General features: G+C 37.2%; 1 protein-coding gene across 4 annotated transcripts in view; it reads right to left on the bottom strand.

Annotated features, from left to right (window-relative positions):
- Positions 1–26,499, bottom strand: part of LOC134751384 (latrophilin Cirl) — a 442,038-nt gene that overhangs the window by 191,054 nt on the left and 224,485 nt on the right. The gene's annotated exons all lie outside the window — the stretch shown is intronic.

The following is a 26,499-nucleotide window of genomic DNA, read 5'->3' on the forward strand; positions in this document are numbered from 1 at the left end:
CTCCCGAAAAGCAGCGTATTTTAGTAGAACAGGTAGATGAAATGTTATCCCTCGACGTAATCGAGCCCTGCGAGAGTGCATGGTCGTCACCGGTCCTAATTGTGAATAAGAAAGATGGCCAACCCCGGTTTTGCCTAGACAGCCGTAAGCTGAACTCCGTAACAAAGCGTGACGCATACAACATACCTTATATCGCCGAGATTTTGGATAACCTCAGAGATGCTCACTATCTTTCCAGCATCGACTTATCCAAAGCTTTCTGGCAAATTAAAATCGCTGAGGAGGATAGGAATAAGACCGCATTTTATGTTCCGGGCAGGGGTACTTTCCACTTTAAGCGTACCGCTTTTGGCTTAACCAATGCTCCTGCAACTCAACAGAGGTTGGTAGACATGCTGTTTTCTGAGTTCGGACTCAAGGTTTTTGCATATCTCGATGACATTATCATCGTCTCGCAGGATTTCAATAGCCATGTTTCCTTGCTTTTGCGAGTTCTGGATAAATTGAAGCAGGCCAACCTTACTGTAAATTTAGATAAGTGCCAATTTTTCAGAAACCAGCTTAAGTACCTCGGTTACGTAGTCGACGGCTCTGGCTTGCATACAGATCCTGCCAAGGTCGAGGCTATCTTAAATTTTCCGACTCCTACTTGCAGCAAAGACCTCAAGCGATTTCTTGGAACCGCTACTTGGTATCGTCGGTTTGTCCCTAAATTTAGTACTATCGCTGGGCCTTTAAATAAGTTGACTTCCACAAGGAAAGGCACACCTCCATTTGAATGGACTGCGGAGGCTGAGTCTGCGTTCCAGGAACTCAAGGAGTGTCTCGTGTCTTCTCCGGTTCTCTGTTGTCCCGATTACTCTAAGCCCTTCGAAGTTCATACTGATGCTAGCAATTACGGGATTGGCGGTATGCTTACACAAACCATTAATGGAAAGGAGCACCCGATCGCGTATATGTCAAAGAGTTTGTCACCAGCAGAAAAAAACTACAGTATCACCGAACGCGAGACATTGGCTGTCGTGACAGCATTAGAATATTGGCGTTGCTACATAGAAAACGGTCAAACCTTCACGGTATACACGGATCATAGCGCTCTTAAGTGGTTCTTGTCCATAAGCAACCCGACTGGTAGATTGGCTCGATGGGGTATACGCTTATCTGGATTTAACTTCATTCTTAAACACCGTAAGGGTGTTGATAATGTCATTCCGGATGCCTTGTCTCGAATTCCGGTTGGTGCTATTAACACTACAAACGTCCATTTAAGGTCACAAGATAATTGGTACACTAATACTTATAACGGCTGTTTGCATAACCCTGTAGATTTTCCCAATTATCTCATTAAAAATGATTCCTTGTACCGTTTGACTAAAAACAAGCATGAACTCACTTCTGAGTTCTCTTGGAAATTGGTTGTCCCTGCAGAGTTACGCGAAAAAGCAATTCATGAAAACCACTCTGAACCTACTGCAGGACATATGGGCATATTTAAAACATACCATAGACTTGCTTTACGCTACTTCTGGCCAGGCATGTATCAGGATGTCGTCAAATTCATCGGGACGTGCGATAAGTGTTTGTCGTATAAGGCTCAGAACCATCAAACCTTAGGGGAAATGGGGAGGCCAAAACAATGCTCACGTCCGTTTCAGATGATTTCGATCGATTTGATGGGTCCATTGCCAACAACTAGGGGAAGGAACAACTATATATTAGTCATTACATGTTGCTTCTCCAAGTATTGCTTAATTTTTCCTATTAAACAGGCTACTGCGGATGTCATAGTTAAAATTTTAGAGGAGTCAGTATTTCTTGTGCATGGTGTCCCACAGACGGTGTTAATGGACAATGGCACGCAATTTACTGGGAAGGTAATGGACAATTTCTTTAAGTCTTTTAATGTCCCTAACGTGTTTTATAGTCCTAGATACACACCGCAAGTAAATCTGGTCGAACGTTACAATCGCACAATTATTACGTGTATTTCCACCTTTGTTGAGGATGACCATAGGTCCTGGGACGTGTTTATTCCACGGATTCAGTTTGCCATAAATAGCTCAGTAAATGAGGTAACTAATAAAACCCCTGCGTTTTTAGTGTTTGGTCGCGAGTTAGTACCATGTGGAACACACTATACTGATAACGACCTCGGAAATGAAGTGTTGTTCCTACCGCGTGACTTATACGCAGAGAATCTAGGTGTTATGTCTTCCTTATTTGACGATGTACAACGTAGGCTGTGGCACGCTCATGTCAAGAACACGTCTCATTATAATACCAGACGTAAACCTGCTGAATTTAACGTTGGCGACATCGTAATGAAGCGCGCGTACTTCCTGAGTGATAAAGGTAAACAATTTACGAAGAAATTGGCCCCAAAATTTATCAAGGCTAAAATTGTTACCAAGAAGTCACCATTAGTTTATGTCTTGCAAGATTTGTCAGGTAAAGATTTAGGAACCTGGCATATAAAGGACCTCTAATTAGTTGGTCTCAATAAGTAGTTCGTTTTCTTCTCCGTTAGTCACATCTAGTCACATCATTAGTTATTTGGGAGGTTATTGATTTAATTTAGGTAAATGCGTGCTACCACCTTTAAGCAAAAGCACTTGTAAGGTTTCAAGTTCGTGTAACGGGTTACCTCATTATTATTTTGTAATTATGCGCTAGTAATTTTATTCTTGAACATATGTGTCAAATAGTTACTAATGTGTTTTATGAAAGCGTGAAGTATGAATGGAGATTGATGGAAGCGTATCTACGAGTGCTTAACTCTGCGGATTTTATTTCATTTAGATGACCTTAAAATCCTTGACCACGCGCCGGGGTATTGTAACGTAGTAACGTTACGTAACCTAGGTTACATTTATAAAAATTAAATTAAAGTATAAAATAACTAATTTCCTAATAAACAATAATACCTTAATAATAAATCACTTACCTAAATACACTAAAATGAAATACATTAATATCATATATATATATATATATTATGAAGTCCCAACTTGTTTCCTCTTTTCTGCAACGCACTGTACTTGCGCGACATTCCTTTGTCCTTCGAAGTAACCGGCTGTTGGCGTTCCCCGCCCCGCGCCCTGCTCCCCGCGTCAGCCCACTCGCCAGAGCGCTGCGAGCCAGAGAGATCTAGCTTTCGACGCCGGCGCACGTTCGCTTTGCCTCCGTGCAACGCGACCCTAAACGTAGCCGGCGAAATTAATTTCTTACGGAAAATAAGTTCCGTAGTTCAGTACTAATTATTCGTTTTAGTGTTAATAATCCCCATTGGGTAAGTGTTGAACATTTCTTATGCTAATCCTAAGCAGGTAGATTTAAATAATGTTTCTAACGGCTTATTTCACTATGCAATTCCTTTGTGTGATTTTTCTTGCCACGTAATTCAAAACTTAACTACTCATAGCATTACTTTTACTTCTTGTTAAAATGCTTAATTGTTTCCTTTTTTTTATTAGTTCTTAAGATTATTTAGTTTCCAGTAATTTTTAAATTCAAAATTTGACCGTTAGATTTTAAAATCAGTTTTTGTCTTATAACTTGTTTTCTTGGAAATTAGCTTCAGTGCAAAGTGTAAACTCCGTCTGACTGTACCATTCCGCACATCACCAACCTTTCACCATCATCATCACGCAGTACTTGTTTCCTGCTTATGCTTTATGCCTTGTCGGGTACAGTCAGCGGAGATTTATTAAGAACCTTTGTGCACACGATGGAAATAAATTCCAGGGAACGTAGTTACGGCTGAAAGGTAGCCAGCAGACCAGTTCCGGTTCTTGAGCGGCCGATGCTGACGTCCCTCAGCGCGCCCGTCTCCCTCCCGCAGTGACTCCAGCAGCATCAGGGGAGTACTTGCGAGGTGGACCATAGCTCGGAGCGAAATTAGTGCCGGCAAAGAACTTACCCAACCCTACGACGTGTAATCGTATGCTTGCGGCGGAAGAATAAATTTAAGTTCAGTAATTAACTCGTTAATTTATTTCTCTCCGCCTACCCGTAGCACAGTGTCATCATTTAAAAATTCGTATATTGTTGTTATTCGTATTATAGAATTCGTATATTGTTTGATGTCCACAGGAAAGTCGCATGACCTTAACTCATCCATACTAATATTATAACTGCGAAAGTGTGTCTGTCTGTCTGTAATGTTACCTCTTCACGCTTAAACCGCTGAACCGATTTAGTTGAAATTTGGTGTAGAGATAGTTTGAGTCCCGGGGAAGGACAGGTATAGGGTAGTTTTTATCCCAGAAATCATCCTTTAAGGGGGTGAAACGAGGGGTTGAAGTTTGTATGTGAAATTGATAAAAAGCAGATTGGATAAAAAATAAGCTACCCAAATTACTAACTACGCAGACGAAGTCGCGGGCAAAAGCTAATATGTTTGACCTATTAAACAGGTTTTTACCGTGGGTAAGTCCCAATGCTGGACAAGTCATGAAGGATAAGTCTGCAAATCCTACGCTAGCCTGATGCGGGTTGAGGACTACCGAGACCTTTATTTTTTCAGATGTATCTATTCGGGTTTCCTCACAATGTTTTCCTTTTGCGAATATATTCCGTACATAAACTCTAGCAACAAACGTCTAGTTCTTGAATATTCAATCAATCAATCAATCGTTTATTGATAACAAGCGTTACACCGTCATTTAACAATTGCGTTCCTATTAATTCCGTTGCTATTTGTGTTTACTTTTTTAAGAATTCGAATGTTAAAACCATTTATATCTCCAAATTATTCAACTCAACAGTGACCTCTATCACATTTAATATTAAACTTCACGCCAAATAGATAATATATGATAATTTAAACGAAACCTGACCTCTAGCGGACTAAAAGGCAAAAATAACCTAAGCCAAAGGTACTGTCAACCCTAACACGACAATCCCATTCCAGGGTTGTCACTCATTAGCATACGTACATACGCCCATTGGCGGCCATTTTCGTTTTACCGCCGTTTGTATTAATTAAAAACTCTTTTTATAGCGCCATTTTTGAGATGTTATGGAATGAAAGGGGATTCTGCAGGCGTAGGTGACATGTTTGGAGATGCGAGTTTTGTTAAAAGGAGTGTAATTTTGTGTTACAGTTTTTTATTGCGATTTAGGCGCAACAGACATTGTGCGAGGTTGTTATTTTCATCATCGTGTAATGCTTGTCTTGTATTAGGATTGAAGTATATTTTAGACTGAACTTTTATCTACTTGACTGCACTATAAACATTCCAAAATTATTAATACAGTAGGTACACAGAATCCAGAATTAATAACATGAAAACGTCTAATTTTAATTGTTATTGATTGATTGATTGTTGTTGTGTTGTTGATTTTATCTTGTAACACCTCATATCTGTGTTCTATGCAAATAAATTCTTTGAATCTTTTGAATCTTTGAATCCTTATAATTTCTCTATTATTCATTTTACTATGATGTACAATAACGAGTATACCAGAGAGTGCATAGATCATGAGTATCATGACCTAGACTTTGTAAGTCGATAATACACCAGTACGACTTTAAAATGCACCACTAGCATCCAAAATCAAATTGTAAGGCTTAAACAACAAGCTAGTTTCGTATTCCTTCGACTCTCCCAAGCTTTTCGTAAATAAAAATGGCTGAATATACCTTACAGTCCCTAGGGATGGCCAATAACTCCTCCGGATTCGTCTCCACGTATGGAAATCGAGCGCCGGGTGTTGAGACGGACACCCGTATTGTGACAACCCTATTGAAAATGGAAAATGAGATTTCGCTGGGAAGTTATATGGTAATGTCGTTTGTGGAGTTAACTATTATATTAGTTTTCATCGCTGAAGCTTTAGATGTGGAAGGTATTCGTTTAGTGGCTTGATTTGATTGTATTGGAAATATTGTGTACCTTTACATATAGTATTTTAGAAGAAAAACTAAGTTACTTCTGGCATCTGAAGCTACCTAACGAACCTAACCTACCTACCAAATGAACATATTGAACATCGTGTCGTGTGTGTGTAGGCTGTCAATGAGAAGGTAGAGGACCGACATACATGGAAATCGCTCCACCCGACAAGTCTTAATCTTAAATATATGATGATGATAAAACAAAGAAAGAAAAACTCACTGCAATGAATATTCGACTACGCGTATTTTACAGCATAACTATACCTTGTATGTTCACGTCCGATATTGAGTATAAACTAGTTGACTGGACATTGATAAAGCGGACAGTGTATAGTTTCACGGAAATATATATGAATATTTTATTTTGCCATCGTTTCATAGTAAAACGTATGTTTGCTAGTGCAAATGTCTGTAAATGTGTGGCTATTAATGATAGCAATACCTATAAATACCCTGTTGACTGTTGATATTAGTAATAAATACTTAGTGTTCTTTAACGACAGGCATTGACAATAAAATAATACATTTGTGCTAAATCTAATTATAACTTAGTAAATATGTGACAGTCCGTATCATAAGGGACCATTTGGCGGTGGCCGCTAAAGGGGTCCACTGACTATCAGTCCGCCGGACGATATCGGCCTGTCAGTTGTTCGGAACTGTCAAATTTTTGTTCTAATTGACAGGCCAATATCGTCCGGCGGACTGATAGTCAGTGGGCCCCTTTATAATGGCGTAAGCGCTAACCGTGATTAGGTCCCTTTTGATATGGACTGTAATATGTTTTTAAAAATGGTAAATCAAATATAATAAGATAAACATATGTGAAAAATAACGAAGTTATACGTATTGGCAATGCAAGAAATAAAATATCAAGTAACAAAAACGCTAGGGTTATAAAGTGATGCTATAAATTCCAAAAACCAAACCATACTACCCCAACCAATTTCGATTTAGATTTTCCCAATTCTTCAGTATTGATAAAAATGCTAAAGCCCTTCAGGTGTTTCGAGTCTCGGGGTATGGAAATCGGATTCCAGGGTAGTTTGAATTCTAGATTCTTGAGAACTGTGCGTAATCTAGCTTTAAGTCAGGTCACCACTGAAAACCAGCTCCACGGACTGCCGCGGCATTTTTCTGAGTATTTTAGCGTCCAAAGATGTACCTAGTGTAGGAAAATATAACTTGATTTTGAAAATCACATATATGTACGTTATAAAAACAATATATAGATAGTAATTTTTTTTAAACACAACTCAAAATAAAGCACTGGCATATATGTACATCGCAGAAGAATCTATAGCCATATCATTGTTTCATAATTATTTAAATTAGAATAATATTCTTAGTTGAATTTAAAGGATTTAAAAATATGTATATTTATTATACAATATATACATATTTATTATTATATATGTATATTTTGTCTTTCAATAATATTATTCTCAAATACCTACCAAGAACACAAACACACAAAACTTTCTATCGACACAAAATCTATGCCAGCAGATAATAACAAGGAAACACCTCGCACCGAAGGGAAACTTTTGTCTAGATAAGACAAAGTAACTTCTTAGTACACATTCTAACGAAATACCTCTTGCTAACAAAACAGACCAAGTTGGTGGTCATTTAGGACTTTGTAGTTTGGTATTTGGAAATAGGTCATGATGGCACGATCGTTAAGGGCGTCCGTTAGTTGGCGCGGTTGCTCGGAGCGGGCGCACGCACGCGGGTGCTATTGTAGGTCAAATCCGTCGCACGCGTCCGCGCCATCGCCAGTTAGGTTTGCTCATACTATTTTTTACTAACCCGCGCCACCTAGCGGACGCCCAAATTTTTCCGAAAGGTAAAACTACAATTGGCTATGTGTGCGATCGTGACACTTACCTGGTATTATGACAAAGGAGTTATTTGACTGTTGACAATTGTCAAATAGTATTAGAATTCTCGATCGTAACATAAAAATTGTGTGATTTTTTTTCCACATCGCGTGTGATCATCTTCACAATCTTCACATTCACACTATAGATGTCCTTAAATAGTCACACGAACTGTGACGAACTTAGCCACCGTCATATTACTATCGAACTCTCTCTATTTTAAAACGTCATCATTCTGTTATAACATGTGAATGTTCATGTCAACAACAAAATTTGACATGAACATTCAAGTAACTTATCTTAGTCTGGTATCGGTTTTCGTTATACTAGAAATTGTATAAGTACAAAAAAATTAAGACGAGTAGAAGTTTTACATACCTACACAGTTTTCTATTTTCTTATACAATTTTTTAGCAACGAAAACTAATACCAAACACATATGTATATTTTTTTGAAAATGTTTATGCCACGTTTCATATTTAAGCATTTCGTTTTAAAATGAGAGCATAACGCCGATTGTGTGGCCGCCTTTTGGCGGGTTTACTGATTTCTTATATTTCCTCTATTTACCTGCCAAATATCACCGTAGCGGTCCGCATTAACATAAGTTTGATCCGTTCAGCCGGTAATCCTGGATCAAACCAGCCAGGCCTCAGGATCGTCGTTAGATTTAACCGGCATTAGGACGGGGACCGTGTCACAGTTTATGATAGATGGGATATTTCGAAGCTGTACAAAAGCTGCGTTTCCACCATAGATGTGCGAGGATGCGTAGAGAGAGATGCCTTTGTTAAAAAGTTTAAAAACCAATAGAAAATTGCCGATTAGAGCTGCGCTGAGCGAAGATAGGTAAATGAAGTGATTCTAGCAAACACATCCCTCGCACTACACAATCGATAGCTTATGAGCTTTACTATCATGTGTCGTCTAAACCGAAAAACATTTGCAACTTATTTTACGCCCCGCGTAAACATCGCCAAAGTGAGCCAAATTGCTGTAAGCATACGCACCGAATGTCTCCGTATCCGTACACTCCGCACGGTCGCCGTCAGATATATCGGAGCGGCCAAGGTGCTCACAGGCAGCTAAACACGCCTCTATTGTCAATGCGTTAGAGTGGCTGTTCAGATATTTTAAATACCTCGGCCGCTCCGATATATGTGAAAGCGACTGTACCTACATGTGGAACATAAAGTCAGAAAGTCATCGGATATAGCAGTGTGCGTAATATATGCAAAATAGTAAACCTACGATAAGTACACGGTGTCACGCGAACTCGACATTTTGTTAGCATTTATATAAGACTGAAAACAACATGTTACTGTACCAAACAACCTATGAAAACTGATCGCGATCAAACGAATTGTAACCTTACTCTGGTTGGATAAGGTACAGTATGCAACGGACAAGGTAATGATATAAATGTTTGAGGGTAGGAGAAATTGCTAATAATAACAAATGATGGGTCAAGGGTGAACGGAGGAATCAAAGGAAATTAGAGTACAATGACAAATGTGGGCTGGTTGCGAGCGAGTAATAAATTCTGTTTAAAGATGGTCACCGCAGCTATAGGTTCGTGTTCGTATCTTATTGGCCGAAGCATTAGCGAAGGCTTCCGTACAGTCGCCATCAGATATATCGGAGCGGCCAAGGTGCTAACAAATATCTGAACACGCCTCTATTGTCAAGGCGCTAGGTGCGTGTTCAGATATTTTTGAGCACCTCGCCCGCTCCGATATATCTGATGGCGACTGTACCAGCTTGGGGAAAATGCTTGCTCAAACGATTCTCCTGAAATTTTGTGAGCTGGGTCGATGATTAAATATAACTTTTTAGTCTACTCAGTTCTTGGAATTTTATTTTAAAAATGGGAGTTCGCGAGGTCTACAACTCAGAGCCAGTGTTTAGAGAGTATTAACTTCTGTCAGAGATGTTTGTGCTATTTGAATAATTTTGACGATTAATTGAAGATTAAGTATTGGATGTTATCTTGATTGCAATTTGATTATACGTCTTATCATCAATATTTGTAATCACTACATAGTATAAAACAAAGTCGCTTTCCGCTGTCTGTCCGTCTGTCACTATGTAAGCTTATTTGCCTTAGATCTTTCTTTAAAACTATGCAACGGATTTTGATGCGGCTTTTTTAATAGATAGAGTGATTCAAGAGGAAGGTTTATATGTATAATTTGTAAAGGTTTTGTAGAACTACCCGTGCAAAGCCGGGGCGGGTCGCTAGTTCTCATAATTCTTTAATTTAAAGAAATAATTTCATAGAAATAAATCCCATTCCAATTAGCATCAATCAAAGTTAAACATAAATCAGCCTCTGCTTTTCAACTTTTTCCAATAGTCTCAGATTCAACGTTTGAACTTCCCACTTCCAAAATTGGTCAGACACTTTTAATTATTAATATTGAATTACACTGAGAAGATTTTAAAGCTGGAATTTGGTTATTTAAATTCTATTAGCAAAGTGAACAATTAGGGATTTTGACGCCATTTTCTATATTTCATTTATAATCCCAAATGGGATTTAAATAGTTGTTTTTAATAATAAACAGTAGAGAAAAAAATATATACAAAAAAGGTAATGGAAATTTTAAAAAGTTGATGGATTAGTTTGGGCACAAAATTATAAATGCCTAAGTGAGTAAGTATTATTTATTGTGCAAAGGATTCGAAACCGGGACCTCCTGCTTGGTAGGCAGGGTCACTAAGTTAGGAGACCTTTGAAGCCAAGAAATAACAAAAGTTTTCAAGAGCACAAAACCTGTAAAATATGAACAAATTTTAAATATGTAAATACTTAATAGGCCAGGAAATAAATGCTCAAAAAAAGTTATAGTCCCAACACACCATTACGTAGTAGGAGCAAAATAGTAAATATCTAACCAGGGTTTAAACCGTTAACCCGGTGTCAAATTGAACTGGTAACCTTGGTAACTCCAGGTTTAACCAGTTAACCCCGGGTTAGTGGGATGGTGCAAGTGGCGCCATCCTTAACTACCCGTAACACCTACAATTTATCACTACCCTCAAATTTACCATAAAAACTCATTGTATAGTTAAGCCGAGGTCCCTAACGACCGGTTCGCCTGTCTGTCTGTCACATATCTTCGTAAGTTTCCTAGAATCCTTAATGGCATGTTCATATTACAAAACGGTTTCTAAGTAATAGGCAAAAATAGTTATGAAGCCAGGCGTGTTTGTGGAAAGCGTATACGGTTACCTACATATTTTCTTTCACTTTAAATATTTTTATTATGCATTATTTTCTTTTAAAATATGGCTTCTATCAAATTTATGATAATTTTTCCAATGGCAAGATACGTCAAATATTTGTTATAGATACGATATGGATTAGATATTTGACGTATCTTAAAGTTCCAATCAGGCCACATTCTTCCATATTATATTTTTCCTTTTTTCCCTTTTCCTTGTTTCCTTTTCCTTTTTTTATTGTGGGACGTTCTTCCACTTTGTTCTGGGTCTGTCCCTGGATTCTGTATTTAAATATTCTTGACTCCATTTCGCAAAAATGACTAAGCAGATTAGATTTAAGATCTTGTCTAAGGAGGTGAAAGATAATTCAAAGTTAGCCGGAAAGTAAGTACTAAAGGGCCAGACCAGCGGCGGTAACATGGATGCATTTTTATCACGTCATGTCATGAGTCACTTTCGCTCTTACATACTTGTTAGAACGTGACAGACGATGACAGGTGATAAAAAACCGACCATCTTAGGCCGCTTTCCCACTGACGTCCAGTTTTTTGCGTGTACGGTTTTCTGCAGGATCCAGTTTTCTGTAGTATGAGTGCAGTATCCCGCAAACAGAATGCTCGTGTGAACGTTACTATATTAGCACGTATAATACTAAAACGGAACGGCAGCAGATATAACAACGGGCCAAAAGTATCTACCACCCGTTAATACATAGTTCGCGATCAAAAGTATCTGATACAGTATAATTAGGCTTAATACGACACGACTACTTCTTTAAAACTATCCTGGAGGGGCGGATAGGAAGGAAGCGGGGTAGAGGAAAACCCAGACGCAGCTTTTTAGATCAAGTGAAAGAAAAAGTAGGGGTCGTGTCGTATCAAAAAGTCAAAGAGCTGGCGCGGGATAGGGAAAGCTGGAAGATACTCCACCGACAAGAGAATAACTCTTAAGTTAATGATGATGATAATTAGGTATATAGAAACACATATCTATTTGTCGAGCAGTAGATACTTTTGTCGCGTAGTCTGATCCATTAATTTTGATGCTAACTGTACGATTTCTACAATCTAACAACAGAACTGCTAAATCGTCTCAAAATGTCTTGGCCATTTCGCCTGGTAAGTATGTACAATAGCAAATCAGAAGCCCGGACCTGGCGGGTTTGCTCGAACTTGCCAGTTGCCGAGTAATATGCATAATCGTGGCGGGATCCGCTTAAGTAAGAGGGCCCAAGTGTAGGGAGTAAGCGTTTTATAGTTGACGCACAAAATGGTATTTTTTTATACCACATCGGTGGCAAACAAGCATATGGCCCGCCTGATAGTACCTATTGTGTTAGACTAAGAAAAGTCTACAAGATTTTGATAGCACACGCAGTGCAAGTGTTATTTTAAACGTCAAACTTCTATGAAATTATGACGTATAAATAACACACTGCGTGTGCTATCAAAATCATTGCAGACTTTTATCTTGGTCTAAATCTACCTGCGTTAGCTAAGGCTAGCTACGTAGATCTACTACTTAATAAATTCGAAGTTTTATAACTTAATAAGCTCTAACATAATTGTATTTGATTTGAGATTTAAATAAGCCCTGACGAAACACTCTTTTGGCTCGCTATGGTTGCTAAATTTTCATCAAACCTTCCTCCCTCCTCATCTCTCCTCCTCTCCTCCTCTTTCCTTGCAACTATTGTTGAGTAACTCAGCGCACAATATCTTGGGAAATTTCTCTTAGAATATATAGAAGTTTTTAGTATTATTAGGTAACTTTACAGTAAATCTGAGTAAAGCCCTAACCTGTGCGGGTTTGTTCGAACTTGCCAGTTGGCAGTAATATGAATAATCGTCTGAGAGATCTACTTTGGGCCCCTGTAAGAAGGTCCAAGTATAAGGGGCAAGCGATTTAGTTAAGTCTCCGGCACGCACGGCCGAATTGCACCTTCCCATACAAACGTAGTTTCGCTATTTTAAAACTACGTGTTGGATTGTAATGAAACTTTGCACGTACAATGACATGAGGTATATCTAGGTCTGAAATTAGTTTATATAGCTCCAGTTTATGAAACAAATTAAATAGAGCAAAAACAAGTTTTGTATGAAAAATTTAAATTCGCTGTATTTTTTAACTATGGTATCTGAAGCTACAAAAACTAATTACAGACATAGATATACCTTATTCTATTGTAAGTACAAAGTTTCAGAGCAATCTAGCTAGTCGTTTTAAAATGAGAGCGGAACTACGTTTGTATGGAGAACCGAACTTGCCGGAGACCATAAGGTTCTCGTTAATTTTGACGGTGAATTAGATCTCGTTAATTTTCTTGTTCTTGTAATTCTCTTCCTATTTATTGATTATGTACGAAGTTGGTGATAGGGGAAATTTGCCAGTCGCTTTTCGGCGAAGGAAAACATCGTGACAATAAGGCCTAAGGCCTCTGGGTTGAAAGGTCAGATGGTAGTCGCTTCCGTAAAAACTGGTGCCTGCGCCAATTCTTGGGATTAGTTATCTTACGAACTTTAAACTCCTATTAGCCGTGGCATAAAACCCGGGACAACGCGAGGAAGATGATGATGATGATACTAAACTACTATTTCAATAATGTAATTACATCTTATAACTTATACCGTTCCTCATAGTTTAATTTACATACGCGATTTACCTAGCCCCTGCGATGATAGTGCGTAAGTTTAGTTACTCGCGCGAGTCCGCTTGCCTCATTCAAACAGGCATTCTCGAAAACCAGCGTATGTTTGATCTTCAATTACGTATACTTTGTATGAATGCAAAGGTCATATTACATTGGATAGTGAAACCTCGGTAAGTGATGATTATAGGGATGGAGATTATACTAACACTGTAAATAGTGTAATTAATTCTCACGTGATATTGTTTTGATATAACTTGATTAAGGCTAAAGATAGTAAAGATATATGTAGTCCTATAGGTAAAGAGACGTTACACAAGTGGTAATAAGGATATTTTTTTATGGTTTTCTTTTAGTTTTTAGTAAAGTTTTGTAGTAGTAGTAGTAGCAGCAGTAGTGGGCCTTTGCCCAGCAGTGGGACACAGATAGCCTAGGGAAAATAAATAGTTAAGTTACATAGCGTTGTTTAAAATCTCTAGTGTTTTTAATTTAAAAGTTAAAGGTACCCACTGCTTGGCCATATTTTTCTTTACCGAAAAACAACTGGTAAATTAAACTTAAAATTGGAAAAATACCTGTCTTGGGTGAGACTGGAACTCACGGCCTCTAAACCCATATGGTGAAAAGATTCGCGGGCTATGGATGAGGTCTTGGTGGCTCAGATGCAGGGCGCTGGAGTATTGATCCAAAAGCCATGTTCAAGTCTTACCCAAGACAGTAATTTTCCACTTTTAAAATTATTCTAAGCTTAATAGCATCGTTCGTAGACGTTTCTGCTTATTAAAAATTAAACTGGTAAATGTCAAATGATATTTAATTATGTAGTTTATAAGTATAATTTACTTTAAGAAAAAAATCATTCAATTGACTCTGCACCAATAGTTTGGCACTACACTGCACTGTATGGTTGATTGGTAGAGTCCCATTTGGCATTAAGTCCGCCATTTGTGTATTGTTGTCTAAATGTAGTGCAATAAAGTTTAAATAAATAAAATATACATATACATATAGTACGATACGGGGTTTGAACCCACGACATTATTTTGGAAGCCGAACACATTTAGGTACTGCTAAACCGCTGGCCTTCCTATGTTGCTATGCGCCACTTGCACCATCCCAGTAACCCGGGGTTAATCGGTTAAACCGTTAACCCAGTGTCAAATTGTACTGGTAACCATGGTAACTACAGGTTTAACCGGTTAACCCCGGGTTAGTGAATGGTGTAAGTGGCCCTAAATGTATATTGACTGCAAGTATCACTTACTTGTAATATTGTTTTCTTTTCTCAATATTCAGCTTTTAAACATTTTGTAGTACACAATTGTAGTTTACCTGAAAAAAAAAACATACGATTATTACTTGCGAAACATTATGTAAATAAACATAAAAATGAATAATGACACAATCAAGCCTATCAAAATAAATGACAGAAATCCGTCACGTTGTTAAAAAAACGCGTGACAAAATAAAACCGGTAATACCCCAACGCATTATCATTAAATCCGTGGGGCCTTTAATCCAAAAAGAAATCCACCAGAATCCCAAATCGGGGGTCTTTTGAACAACTTCAAAGTTAAATAACCCCTACGACAACTTGTCGCGGCAGCAAAACCACAAAACACATTATCAACCCTATTCAAATCCAAATAAGGTCGAGTTTGTATCAAAAACTAAGAGAAACCAAGAAACAAAATGCTGAGCCGCGCAATTCAGACTGTATTTCCGGCAACATGAGTTACATTTTAAGTTAACAAATATTTAAATTTATTCCAATCCTTGTACACACGAAATTGTACTCTATAACTAATTGCTAAAGGTGCTATATCGTTTGTAGCTGTCCGGTAGCCGGCCAGGGGTGCTGAACCTGGGTGCGATTTTTCACCGAGGCCCGTTGAATGACGTCTGTATATTTTACTAGTTAAGTGACAGATGGGTGAGGGCTGCGCACTATTTATTGTGCTATTATAGTTTGGTTGCCAAATGCCGGAGAGCTTGGGGCTGACAGTTGAAAATTGCTCTCTCACTCAACCAACCTTTGTCGCGATTATTATACAATTGTACACAATTCTCGTATTTGTTCAAAGGTTGAATATTATTGCCGTTTTATTTGTTGCGTATTGACAGATAGTAAAACGAGAAACCAATTTATTTTTATTGTTTCCGACCTGTATAAAATTCAATCTATTTATGACCAACGTAAAGCATGGCGTATGACATTTTCGTTAGATACGCTGTTTTCTCTTAAGTAGGGGTATTATGTTATAGGATAGGTTGTCAAGTTCAGAAAGGTCACATATATGAAAACGGACATTGGTAGTTTGCTTTGAGTACTTTCATAAGCTTATAAGGACTAGTTTTACTAGTAACCTAACTTTAATAAAACTTGTCAAAAGGAATATGGAAATGAGCTTCATAAATCATTTCACATAGAAAAGCCTAGGTCAATCTTTATGCATGCTTTTAATTTTCATAATGGATGTTGTCTTCATACCCCGTAGAACATTTTAATTGGCTAATTATCCCATGTCCGCATTCAACACATTAAAGTCCAGGAAGTCCATAATATCTGTTAAACGAAACGAATCCAGACCGGGCCATCAAAATGACTTGATTATTACATCATCATCGTCCATTATCAACGCAAATTAATATTTTAACGCGGCACTGATGCCTCTATTAGGCTCAATTTGTACTTGTCACACATACGGGCTGCATATAATCGATTTTCATAACACAATCAACAGTTATTCGTGTGGGACGACTTCATTTTGTAACTTTACGTGACAATTTATCAAAAACGCTTTTATAATTAAGCTTGACCCTTTGAACTACCTATATTCTTACGTAGGGTATTGTTGGTTAGGGCGTTTTCGTTTCTAAAATTGACATTCGAAATTCGAATTGCGACTACAGCAGCGCTACTGATGTAGCGTTGACAGTCCGATTGACGACAGTGACATTGCCCGTTTACTGCTATTGCTTCACTGCAGTAATAAGGAATGTCACTTATAGGTAAATAAATCGCTTTGTGTAATTAATAACTAAAATTTAATAAAGTATTATTAGTGTATATATTCCCGAGGGGCTACAGTATGGGGTTCTTCAAAAAAAGGAGTGTATAGGTTAAAGGGTCGGCAACACGCATGTAATATCTCTGGTGTTGCAGGCGTCCATAGGCTACGGTGACTGCTTATCAGGCGGGCCGTATGCTTGTTTGCCACCGACGTGGTATAAAAAATATATTACAATTTGTTAAACATGCTGTTATAAATTGCTAATGCATTTTGACTCTCCAATAACTACATTAGCGTTAAAAATACATTTTCTTTTTTAATTTACATGGCAAAGAAGCTTCAATCGAATATAATTAAGTGACTATTATTAGCATTGACTATATTAATTCGTCTTTTTCGTAACCTACATTACACAACTAAAATTATGAATTTGTCATATATAAGCAAAACATTCCATGTCCCTTTTGTCAAACCTTTTGTTTTGCCCAGATTTATTTCGTTCATCTGCTAAACAAAAAGGTTCCCCACCCCTGCATAATAGAACTAAGGTAAGCAAATTTCCCCATTTGAGTACACTCGACCAAATCTAGCGCCGCAACCTCTTATCTTACTCAACTAGACTATCAAAAAAACTATCTTAACGTTATAAAAATAGAGTCTATTTTCAGAAATAGGTCAAAACCAAGAAAAGCTCTCGAGAAAACAAGTCGAAATGCAAATACTTAAATCCGAAGAATCGTTACCGAAAAGAATCAATACGAATTCTCTGCCACCAAATTGAATCTACGCTAAAACAAACAAAAGTAAACTCTGTCACGTAGATATAAGGTCGAAATAGAGCGCAAACTGTTCGTCTGTCACTATCAGTTCCGAGTGACTGGGCTGTAATGTCATTACTTTGACAGTTGGAGTATTGACAGTGAGTTTGACAGGAGATACGATTGTCCATTGGCTATTAATGTTCACTGTGTCCACGCCATTTGTTTTTAGTTCTGTGAGGGGGTGATGAGGAATGTAGTTGAGATTAGGAATAATGGAAAACGAAATGTTTACAGGGAAAATTACGATAAATTCCGATTAATTTTATTTTACCCTAAGGACCTGTTCCTACTTACACCTAAATTGCAAATTTATTCTCGTAGTGGTTTTCACGGTTTTGCCAAAATGGTTATAATGCAAAAATAAATGAAACTAATTGACTAAGCCCCACGGTAAGCTCAAGAAGGCTAGACAACGATATATAAAATATATATATACTTAAATACATAGAAAATGACCATGACTCAGGAACAAATATCTGTGTCATGACACAAATAAATGCCCCTCCCGGGATTCGAACCCGGGACTCTCGGCTTTATATGCAGGGTCACTACCTACTAGGCGAAACCGGTCATCAAAAGATTTCTAATCGCCTATTGTACCTATAATACCATTTTTAGCAGCAAAAACGTTATAGGTTAATGTTCAAGACGTTTTATGTAATTTAAGCGTCGTTTTAAAATAAGAGTGTATTTTCGATTGTATGGAAGCGGCTTTTTGGCGGCGGGTTCGTGTGTCTCTTGGAATAAACCAAATTAAAGCACACCATCACCAATTTTTGACCCAACAACAATCGAGGCACAACCCTGTTTTTGCCTCACCCGTTTACCTAAATCCCCAGAAATGTAATCAACTATATCAATGGGCATTCTATTCATACGGACAGAACAACCACTCCCATAATAGGACCATTCAGAACAGTAATTAATCAAAATAGCCGCAAACGGGTAGGGTTGCCACAATCTGTAACTGTTTAAACTTAGTTTAGTTTATGGGAGGAATGCAATTTGGAAAGGCTGTTAGGTTTGACAAATTGAAAAGAGAAGAGATCAGTTGGAGTTCCCTAACAAGGACAGGGAATAATGCGGTCAGGGTTGTAAGGCCTCTGGCTCTTATGCCATAAGGTCAATACGGTTGCGGGGTAAGTGTGGCTGGGCTTCACACTGGGGCCGGTTTACAGATTGATTAGTGTTTAAAATGGCAAGTACAAACATTTGTCACTAACTCCAAACAGCGAGAAGCAAATGTATGAACTCGTAATAAATAGTAGTCAATGTGTATACAAGCCCCAATGTAAACGCTAGCCTCACTTAGTTTGCGTATCTACCGCATGGCGCTAGTTATAATCGTAGGCATAATGTACGGCCAAGCTGAGTTCGGCCGGATATAACAGCTGTACGTAATAATACCGTTTATTGTAATATGTATTTTTAACTTATCTCTGTCTTTGTCTTTTGTATGTTATATATTAATTTTGTTGTTTTTCTTGTTACCTGTCGTGATTCTTTCACCGGATGGTCTCACCGGAAGATCAGCGCTGGAAGTCGCCAGCAACATGCTGAGGGTGAGACCATTTCGTGGCACTTTTTCTTTTTTATGTTTCTCTGTTTGCTATAATTTTCTATTTGTGTATTTCTATTCTATTCTATACTTATCCATATTGCCCTTACTTGCATTTTAGAACAGGCGCAGTTGCTATATGTCCATATGTATGTTCGAAGCACTTGTGCTATGTGAGTGTGAGAGATGAGAGACAATCTATGCGAAGAAAAATGAATAAACCATTAATTTTTTCTTTACCTGTGGCAGTCACATAGATGCCGAACTCGTGATCATGTAAATGTAGTGTTAAAAATTATTGGACTTTGGGAAAATCAAAAAGTATATGTGTAATAAATGATCACTGGTGACTGTTGAAAAATTATTATTGCCGTTTTAATAATTTACAGCTAAATAAACGCAAACCACTCAACGACTCTACTAAATATCATACGTTATTAATCTTTGCACATTATATCTAAATCTACTTAAACTAAAAAAAAAACAATTGAAATAATAGCTCTAACACCAAATCAGCCTTAAGCACCTCCAAGTAAATGATTTAAGCCACTCCAATCTCAAATTTCACAGCCATTAAAACGAAAGGGGAGTCACCCCTGAAAACTAAATAATATACGTTAGTGACAACCCTAGCTAAAGAAGCTACTTTTCTGTTTTCCTTAAAAAGGGCTTATCTTCGCTAAGACATGGAGGCACGTACGCCCTTTTTACAGTTACACAGCCCGGATACAGTTTTGTTTAAAAAGGTCGTATGTCTGGTGGAACGTTAAGACGTCTTATGTCCTTTTTAAAATCAGTTTTGTTCGTAATCGGGTACTGAAAGCGGTTTTGTGTACATTTGTCCCCTTTGTTGGAATATGACTTACATTAGAGGAAACTATTTGGTGGCTTTTTGTACGGGTGAGTTTTCCGAGGACTTCTAATTTTCAGGATATTTCCTATATTTTATTTAAGAATAAACAATGTTTTCGGTTAATTTGGCTGTGAAATATACAGGGTGAATAAGTAGACTGCCTGATAGGTAAGTTACCTATCCATTAGACTTCAGAAAACATAAAATTAACATTCAGACCACACCCAAGATCCGAACAGAACCGTAACAAGGGTGTAAGCCAATTATAACTAAAATAACAATTACAACTGTAATAACACAATAGCCGAGGCAGCCGAAAGGAATAATCAATATTCAAAAACTATTGTCACGTGAGTAGGTTGATATAATTTAATATAAACTTTGATAAATTGGCATTTGACTACGTGAACGGGTGTTGCGCTCAAAACTTAAACATACATAATACATAATAATACTCATACTCATACTCATACTCATACTCAAGAATATGAAGTATAAGAATAGGGGAACGACTATTAATGTCACTTAATAATTATTATTTTTCTCTGGATTACGTATATTCCAGTGGCATTCAACAAGTCAACATCCATTTCATTTCCACCCTGTATAAAATCAACATTCTAAGTTTATAAGCACGTACGATTTGGGTACGAAACCCTAAAAACGAAGAAAACTGTAAATTTGTAAAATTTGTTAAATACATGATTAGAGTGAAACCAACCTTTTAATAAAATAATATTAAATAAACGTTCAAATTAATTTAAAAGCAAGGCATTCAACTGTGCCGATAAAGAGCAAATCTTATACTTAAATTCGTCACCCTTCTGTGAGCATTCCACCAATCAGAAGACCCGTACGGCTTTCGCATACTAACGAAGACCAATTTAACATTTGCGTTCAAAACCAACCTTACATCTGAAACTTGGAGTACTATATCCCTTGCTTTGAATGAAATTTACAATTTTGTCTTTGAAAAAGAGTAGAATAAATAGAGTGGCCATTTCGTTTACTATATCTACGGTTAGATTTTGTGATTTTAGTTTTAATATCGCATGTTTTTAGACTGAGGTTTAAAGTTGCTTCTTCATTTGCAGTGATTTTTAAAATTTTGTATTTATCTTGTAAATGATTGAGATGGTTAGTGAATTGTAAAAACCTAATATGTAGATGTATATTTATATGTATTCCTTCTCGTACCTTTGACTTTTCTGTATTTGCAAAATACATATATATTTATATAGGTACATAAAATAAAAATAGTATTTTAGTCATACATAGTAGCATTAGTAGCTAGGATTGGAACCGGCGAAACCTTAATAATTGCAAAAAAAAACCTTTGACCTAAAATAGTTGTGGGCACAGACACGAGATCTTGAAATATTTTTAAGAATACCATAATGAAGTAAGGTTATCCTGAAAATCATTTAAAATTCACTCATATTCCATTGTAATAAGAGTGCCATATCGACATTATCCGCCACTTTTATAGAGTTTTCCTTTCGGAAATATCCGAATATACTAGTATTCAGCTTATTATCTCTCATTCCAAAGTGGAACCCTTTATTTGACTTTCGTTTTTACACAAGTATTTACGAGGGGCGTTCAATAAATTCTCGATATTGATATCTTACAACCTTTTTGAGTATTTCTTTTGTTACTGGCCACTAAGAGTCATTCATAGACTTTAAAAAAAAAAGTAAAATTCAAACCGATATGTTTTTGTTTTTCTGCAATTGCCGAACAAACGTGAGCACCATGAGCGATTTAACAATGTTAATTAAATTAGAGCATCGAGCCGTAATAAAATTCTTGACCAATCAGGGTAAAAATCAAAAAACTATAAAAGAAGAAATGGATTGTGTTTACCGTGAGTCTGCTCCTTCTTTATCTACCATTCAAAAGTGGTCAAGTGAATTTAAACGTGGGAGAGAGAGTATTGAAGATGATCCTAGACCAGGCCGGCCTGTAGTAGCTACTTCACAAGAAAATATTATCAAAGTGGAAAAACTTATATTGGAAGACGGCCGAGTGAAGGTAAAATCAATAGCTCAAATAACCGGTCTTTCTGTTGGTACCATACATGATATTATCCATTACCATCTTAATATGTCAAAAGTAAGTGCGAGATGGGTTCCGCGAATGCTGACACCGGTTCAAAAAGATATGCGAGTAGCTTGTTGTTCCGATTTTATTGACCTGTGCGGTGAAAATCCTGATGAGGTGCTGCAAAAGATAGTTACTGGAGATGAAACCTGGGTTCATTATTATGACCCAGAAAGTAAACAGGAGTCCATGCAGTGGCACGTTAAGGGTACAGCTCATCCCAAGAAGTTCAAGGTCATCCCTTCAGCTGGCAAGGTCATGGCCACAATATTTTGGGATTGTGAAGGAATATTACTGATCGATTACAAACAAAAGAGTGTAAATATCACAGGACAGTACTACGCTAATATTCTACGTCAATTAAGGGGTGCAATCAAAGACAAGAGGCATGGAAAATTAACCAAAGGTGTTCTGCTTCTGCATGACAACGCCCCTGTGCATACTGCTCATATTGCCAAGGCGGCTATTCTTGAATCTGGGTTTGAAACTATTACTCACCCACCGTATAGTCCGGACTTAGCCCCCAGTGACTTCTTTTTGTTCCCCAATCTTAAAAAGGATCTGCGTGGAAATCGATTTTCTGACGATGAAGCGTTGAAGGCGGCAGTGGAGGAGCATTTTGACACCAAAGATAAAAATTATTTTTATGAGGGATTAAAAAAAATAATAGATCGATCTTTTAAGTGTATCAACATAGGGGGGGAGTATATTGAAAAATAAAAATATTAAACTTATCGTATTTGTTTGTTTTCATTCACATACCGAGAATTTATTGAACGCCCCTCGTATATATAGTTTGTCAAAGGACTTTCTCATTTCAAACATAGACAGAGAGAATAATACTATGTTTGTCTTACACTAGTACTAGCACCCAAAAAAAAAGAATGAGTATAGTTTTTTTGTTCTTATTTACTGACAATTTGGTTTGACCAACTATACCTACCAATCTATTTATTTATCTCTTCTTTGTCCCATCCCTTGAGATTCATATTTGAGGGGTGCGTTCCCTCCAACCCTCCAATCGCTCCGTGCTTATGTTTTTAATGTCTCATACAATAATAGCGGACGTTGTGCTGTCACTGGATAGACAATGGGGTAATCCCGTCTTTCAAATATTGAATTTGGGGTACCCCGCTGTTTTACCCGATTATGGGGTAAAGTTTGACTTGTATGGGTCAATGGCCTGTTTTAATATGTCATGGATCATCGTTTACTTTGACAGTGGATGTACTTAAGCTCTCGCTGTTGAATTAAAAAAGTCAGTATGTTTTATTATTGAAATATAAATAATCCGCATTGGAATACTTTCAAAATATTATTTTACTTAGAAGGAAAATATATATTTATTTACTTTAAGCTTTATCGCACAAAAAGAAATACATAAATGTACAAAAAAACTTGAGTCTGACTTAATTATCAACGACAACTGATGAACATAATAAAATAGCTTTCAAAATTAAATACAAATATACATTTTCTATACTATATCTACAGTCAGCAAAACTATTAGCTTAGCAGCCTAAAATACAAACGTGAACCTACAGATTTCAGTATGAAATAACCAAAGTTCCCCAATTTCCGTGACCGAAAACGCTGACTGAAAAACGGATTCAAAATTCCGTTTGAAGCTTAAAACGCGACAAAGGCTATCCCTAATACGAAAATACGATATTATTAATGGCCCAAAACAAATCCCATCAAACTTTCCTGACTCATACATTTTTGAAAACGGTCACCTTAAAAGCCAGGGTTAACTGGCGGGTTGAATTTTAAATTAACAAGGTCGCATCTGCAATAGCGTTGGTGTAACATACGCCTTTATTTATTTAAGTCGAATTCGCTATAATTATTAAGGTCGCATCTGTATAACACTCACCTTGCACATACGTCCTTATTACTAAGCGCATCAGAAATTTTAATAAAAAGGTCGCATCTGCATTAACCTGCCTCGTTTTCAACGCTCTTATTGGTCGAAAACAGTCGTTACGTCCCTTCCGGCCGCCATGTTAGTCGGGAACGCGTTTCGTTGCGTTTCCGGTTCGCGTTATCGCGTAACGCGAAATGTTACAGTTTTGGCGGTAAGGGTTGGTTAGATAACCTAGTTTCACTATATCATTACAGGTCATTATATTTCCACGAGGAAAATATCCAGTAGGTATAGACAAGTATAGATAATCATACGTTTCTTTTCTTTTAGCGATTTAGAAGCCACTATTGACTTTCTGAAATTACATTTCAAGTTGCGCAAGGAATAGCTAGCTATATTAGCTATATTCAGGTTTTGTTCCATTTGTCACTGGAAATTGGTTTTAAAATATAATGGCAAAAAAATTAACTAATCAACAAATAATACAGCGTAAACTTCATATAACGTCACTCGATAAAACGATTCACTCCCTGTAACTTGCGAACGAAATCTATCTATAGCGTCATAAAACGTTCGGTCATTTGAGTATCGCTATATAGAGTTTACACTGTATATGGAAAATCAATCACTTGTAAAGTACATTGCACAGCCATTTTATATAAAATATTTTGCCACAATAATATGAATATTATAAAATTAAAGGGTTAAGAAATATTTAAAAAGCTTGTCGATGCTCAAATTGCGCTTTTTCGCCTCAACAACCTCACATTCATTCATATTTGAGTGAACGATCTATACACAAATGTAAAAAAGGGTTACATTTGTATTGTTTTCCAGGCACATTCACATTGTCGCTTGTGAATTAATAACACAGTATACAAACGGCTCCTGTTACTGCACAGGGAATTGAACCACTTAGGAGCAACAGGGCAGTTTGAGAGCTACAATATCAATTCCAAAATCGTAAGTCTTGGCCTTAACAAAGGGCTTAAGGGTCCCCGGCAAGCTCGGTTCTCCATACAAACGTAGTTCCGCTCTCATTTTAAAACGACTAGCTAGATTGCTCCGAACCTTTGTACAATAGGATATACATCTATGTCTGTAATTAGTTTATGTAGCTTCAGATACCATAGTTAAAAAATACAGCGAATTTAAGTTTTAATGTTTTAACTTGTTTTTGCTCTATTTCGTTTGTTTTATAAACTGGAGTTATATAAACTAATTTCAGACCTAGATATACCTCATTATATGTGCAAAGTTTCATTACAATCCAACACGTAGTTTTAAGATGAGAGCGGAACTACGTTTGTACGAAAAGGTGCAATTCGGCCGAACTTTCCGGGAAGTCTTAATAGCTCAAGGACTAGCCAACATGACAAATTTAATACTGATACTGATACTTGGGGTAACTCCAGCCAGCAGATCCTGCAGCAAGAACTAGGAAGAGGAGAGTACAAGGGGAAGGCGATGTTGATACAAAATAGCACTGTAAGCTCGCATGGCTCTGCTGATTCAACCTAAGTGGCAGACACCGGAACACCCAGTAGATATGACTGGGGTTTGCAGTCAGGATAGTAGGAGACGGGAAGTTTTTAGCCGACCCTAATACAGGCGTCGTGAAGTCAGCATAGGGTAAATAGATACTATACTTGGTGTGTGATAAATAATCTGCTCTCCTCAAACTAAAAGGTCGCTAAAGTCTACTATAGTAGACTTTTGTGACCTTTTAGTTTGAGGATGGCACTGCTAAGATGACAAACTCAATACAACTGCAAACGCTAAACGAAAAGAAAAAATATATCGGGATGATAGATGCTACGAAAAGTCACGTGGCTATTTCCTTATATTATTGAAGTTTCGATTTGCGTTTTCTATCAACAAATGCCCTCTTGGCCCTTATATAAGATAAGATACGATAAAGATAGTTTAAAATAAAGCCACATATCAAATACGGTTACATATAACATAATTAAAACAACGTAGTTTATTATATATAATACAAATCTAAAACCTAAAATGATGCCATTACCATCCCTACTAATATTATAAATTCGAAAGTAACTCTGTCCGTCAGTCTGTCTGTTACCTCTTCAGGCTTAAACCGCAAAACCGATTTAAATGAAATTTGGGTTGAAGATAGATTTAGTCCCGGGAAGGACATGAAAAATTTCAATTTGACAGACTACAATTCCACAATATCATTCGTTTCCTTCACACTAACACCATTTGTCTTCTACATTTGACACCAGCGCTGTTAAATCTGCATTCAAGTCTTTAAGTTATGTTAATCAGAGATCGGTCTACGTCCCAGCTCCCACGTCTAGGAAGAATGTCTGCTTCGAAGCAAAAGGTCGCAAGTTATCTCCGTTTACACGCGATTATAGTTTTAATATCCATTATTTTAGGTAAGGATGAAGTATACATTCACATTTTAGGACCTGGTTCTGAGGGGCATACAGTATTTGATACGTAAGTCGTAATAATTGCTTTATTTGGAAAAATATTGAACAACTGGGATCAAGCTAGTAGTTTGTTTAAACTAAATATAAATTGTTGCTTTTTAGTACGATGTTATTGCGACTAAAATTTTAACAGTCAATTATTATTATTTTCAAGATTGCAAGGA

This window comes from Cydia strobilella, chromosome 22 (genome assembly GCF_947568885.1).
Source record: "Cydia strobilella chromosome 22, ilCydStro3.1, whole genome shotgun sequence".
Taxonomy (NCBI): Eukaryota; Metazoa; Arthropoda; class Insecta; order Lepidoptera; family Tortricidae; genus Cydia; species Cydia strobilella.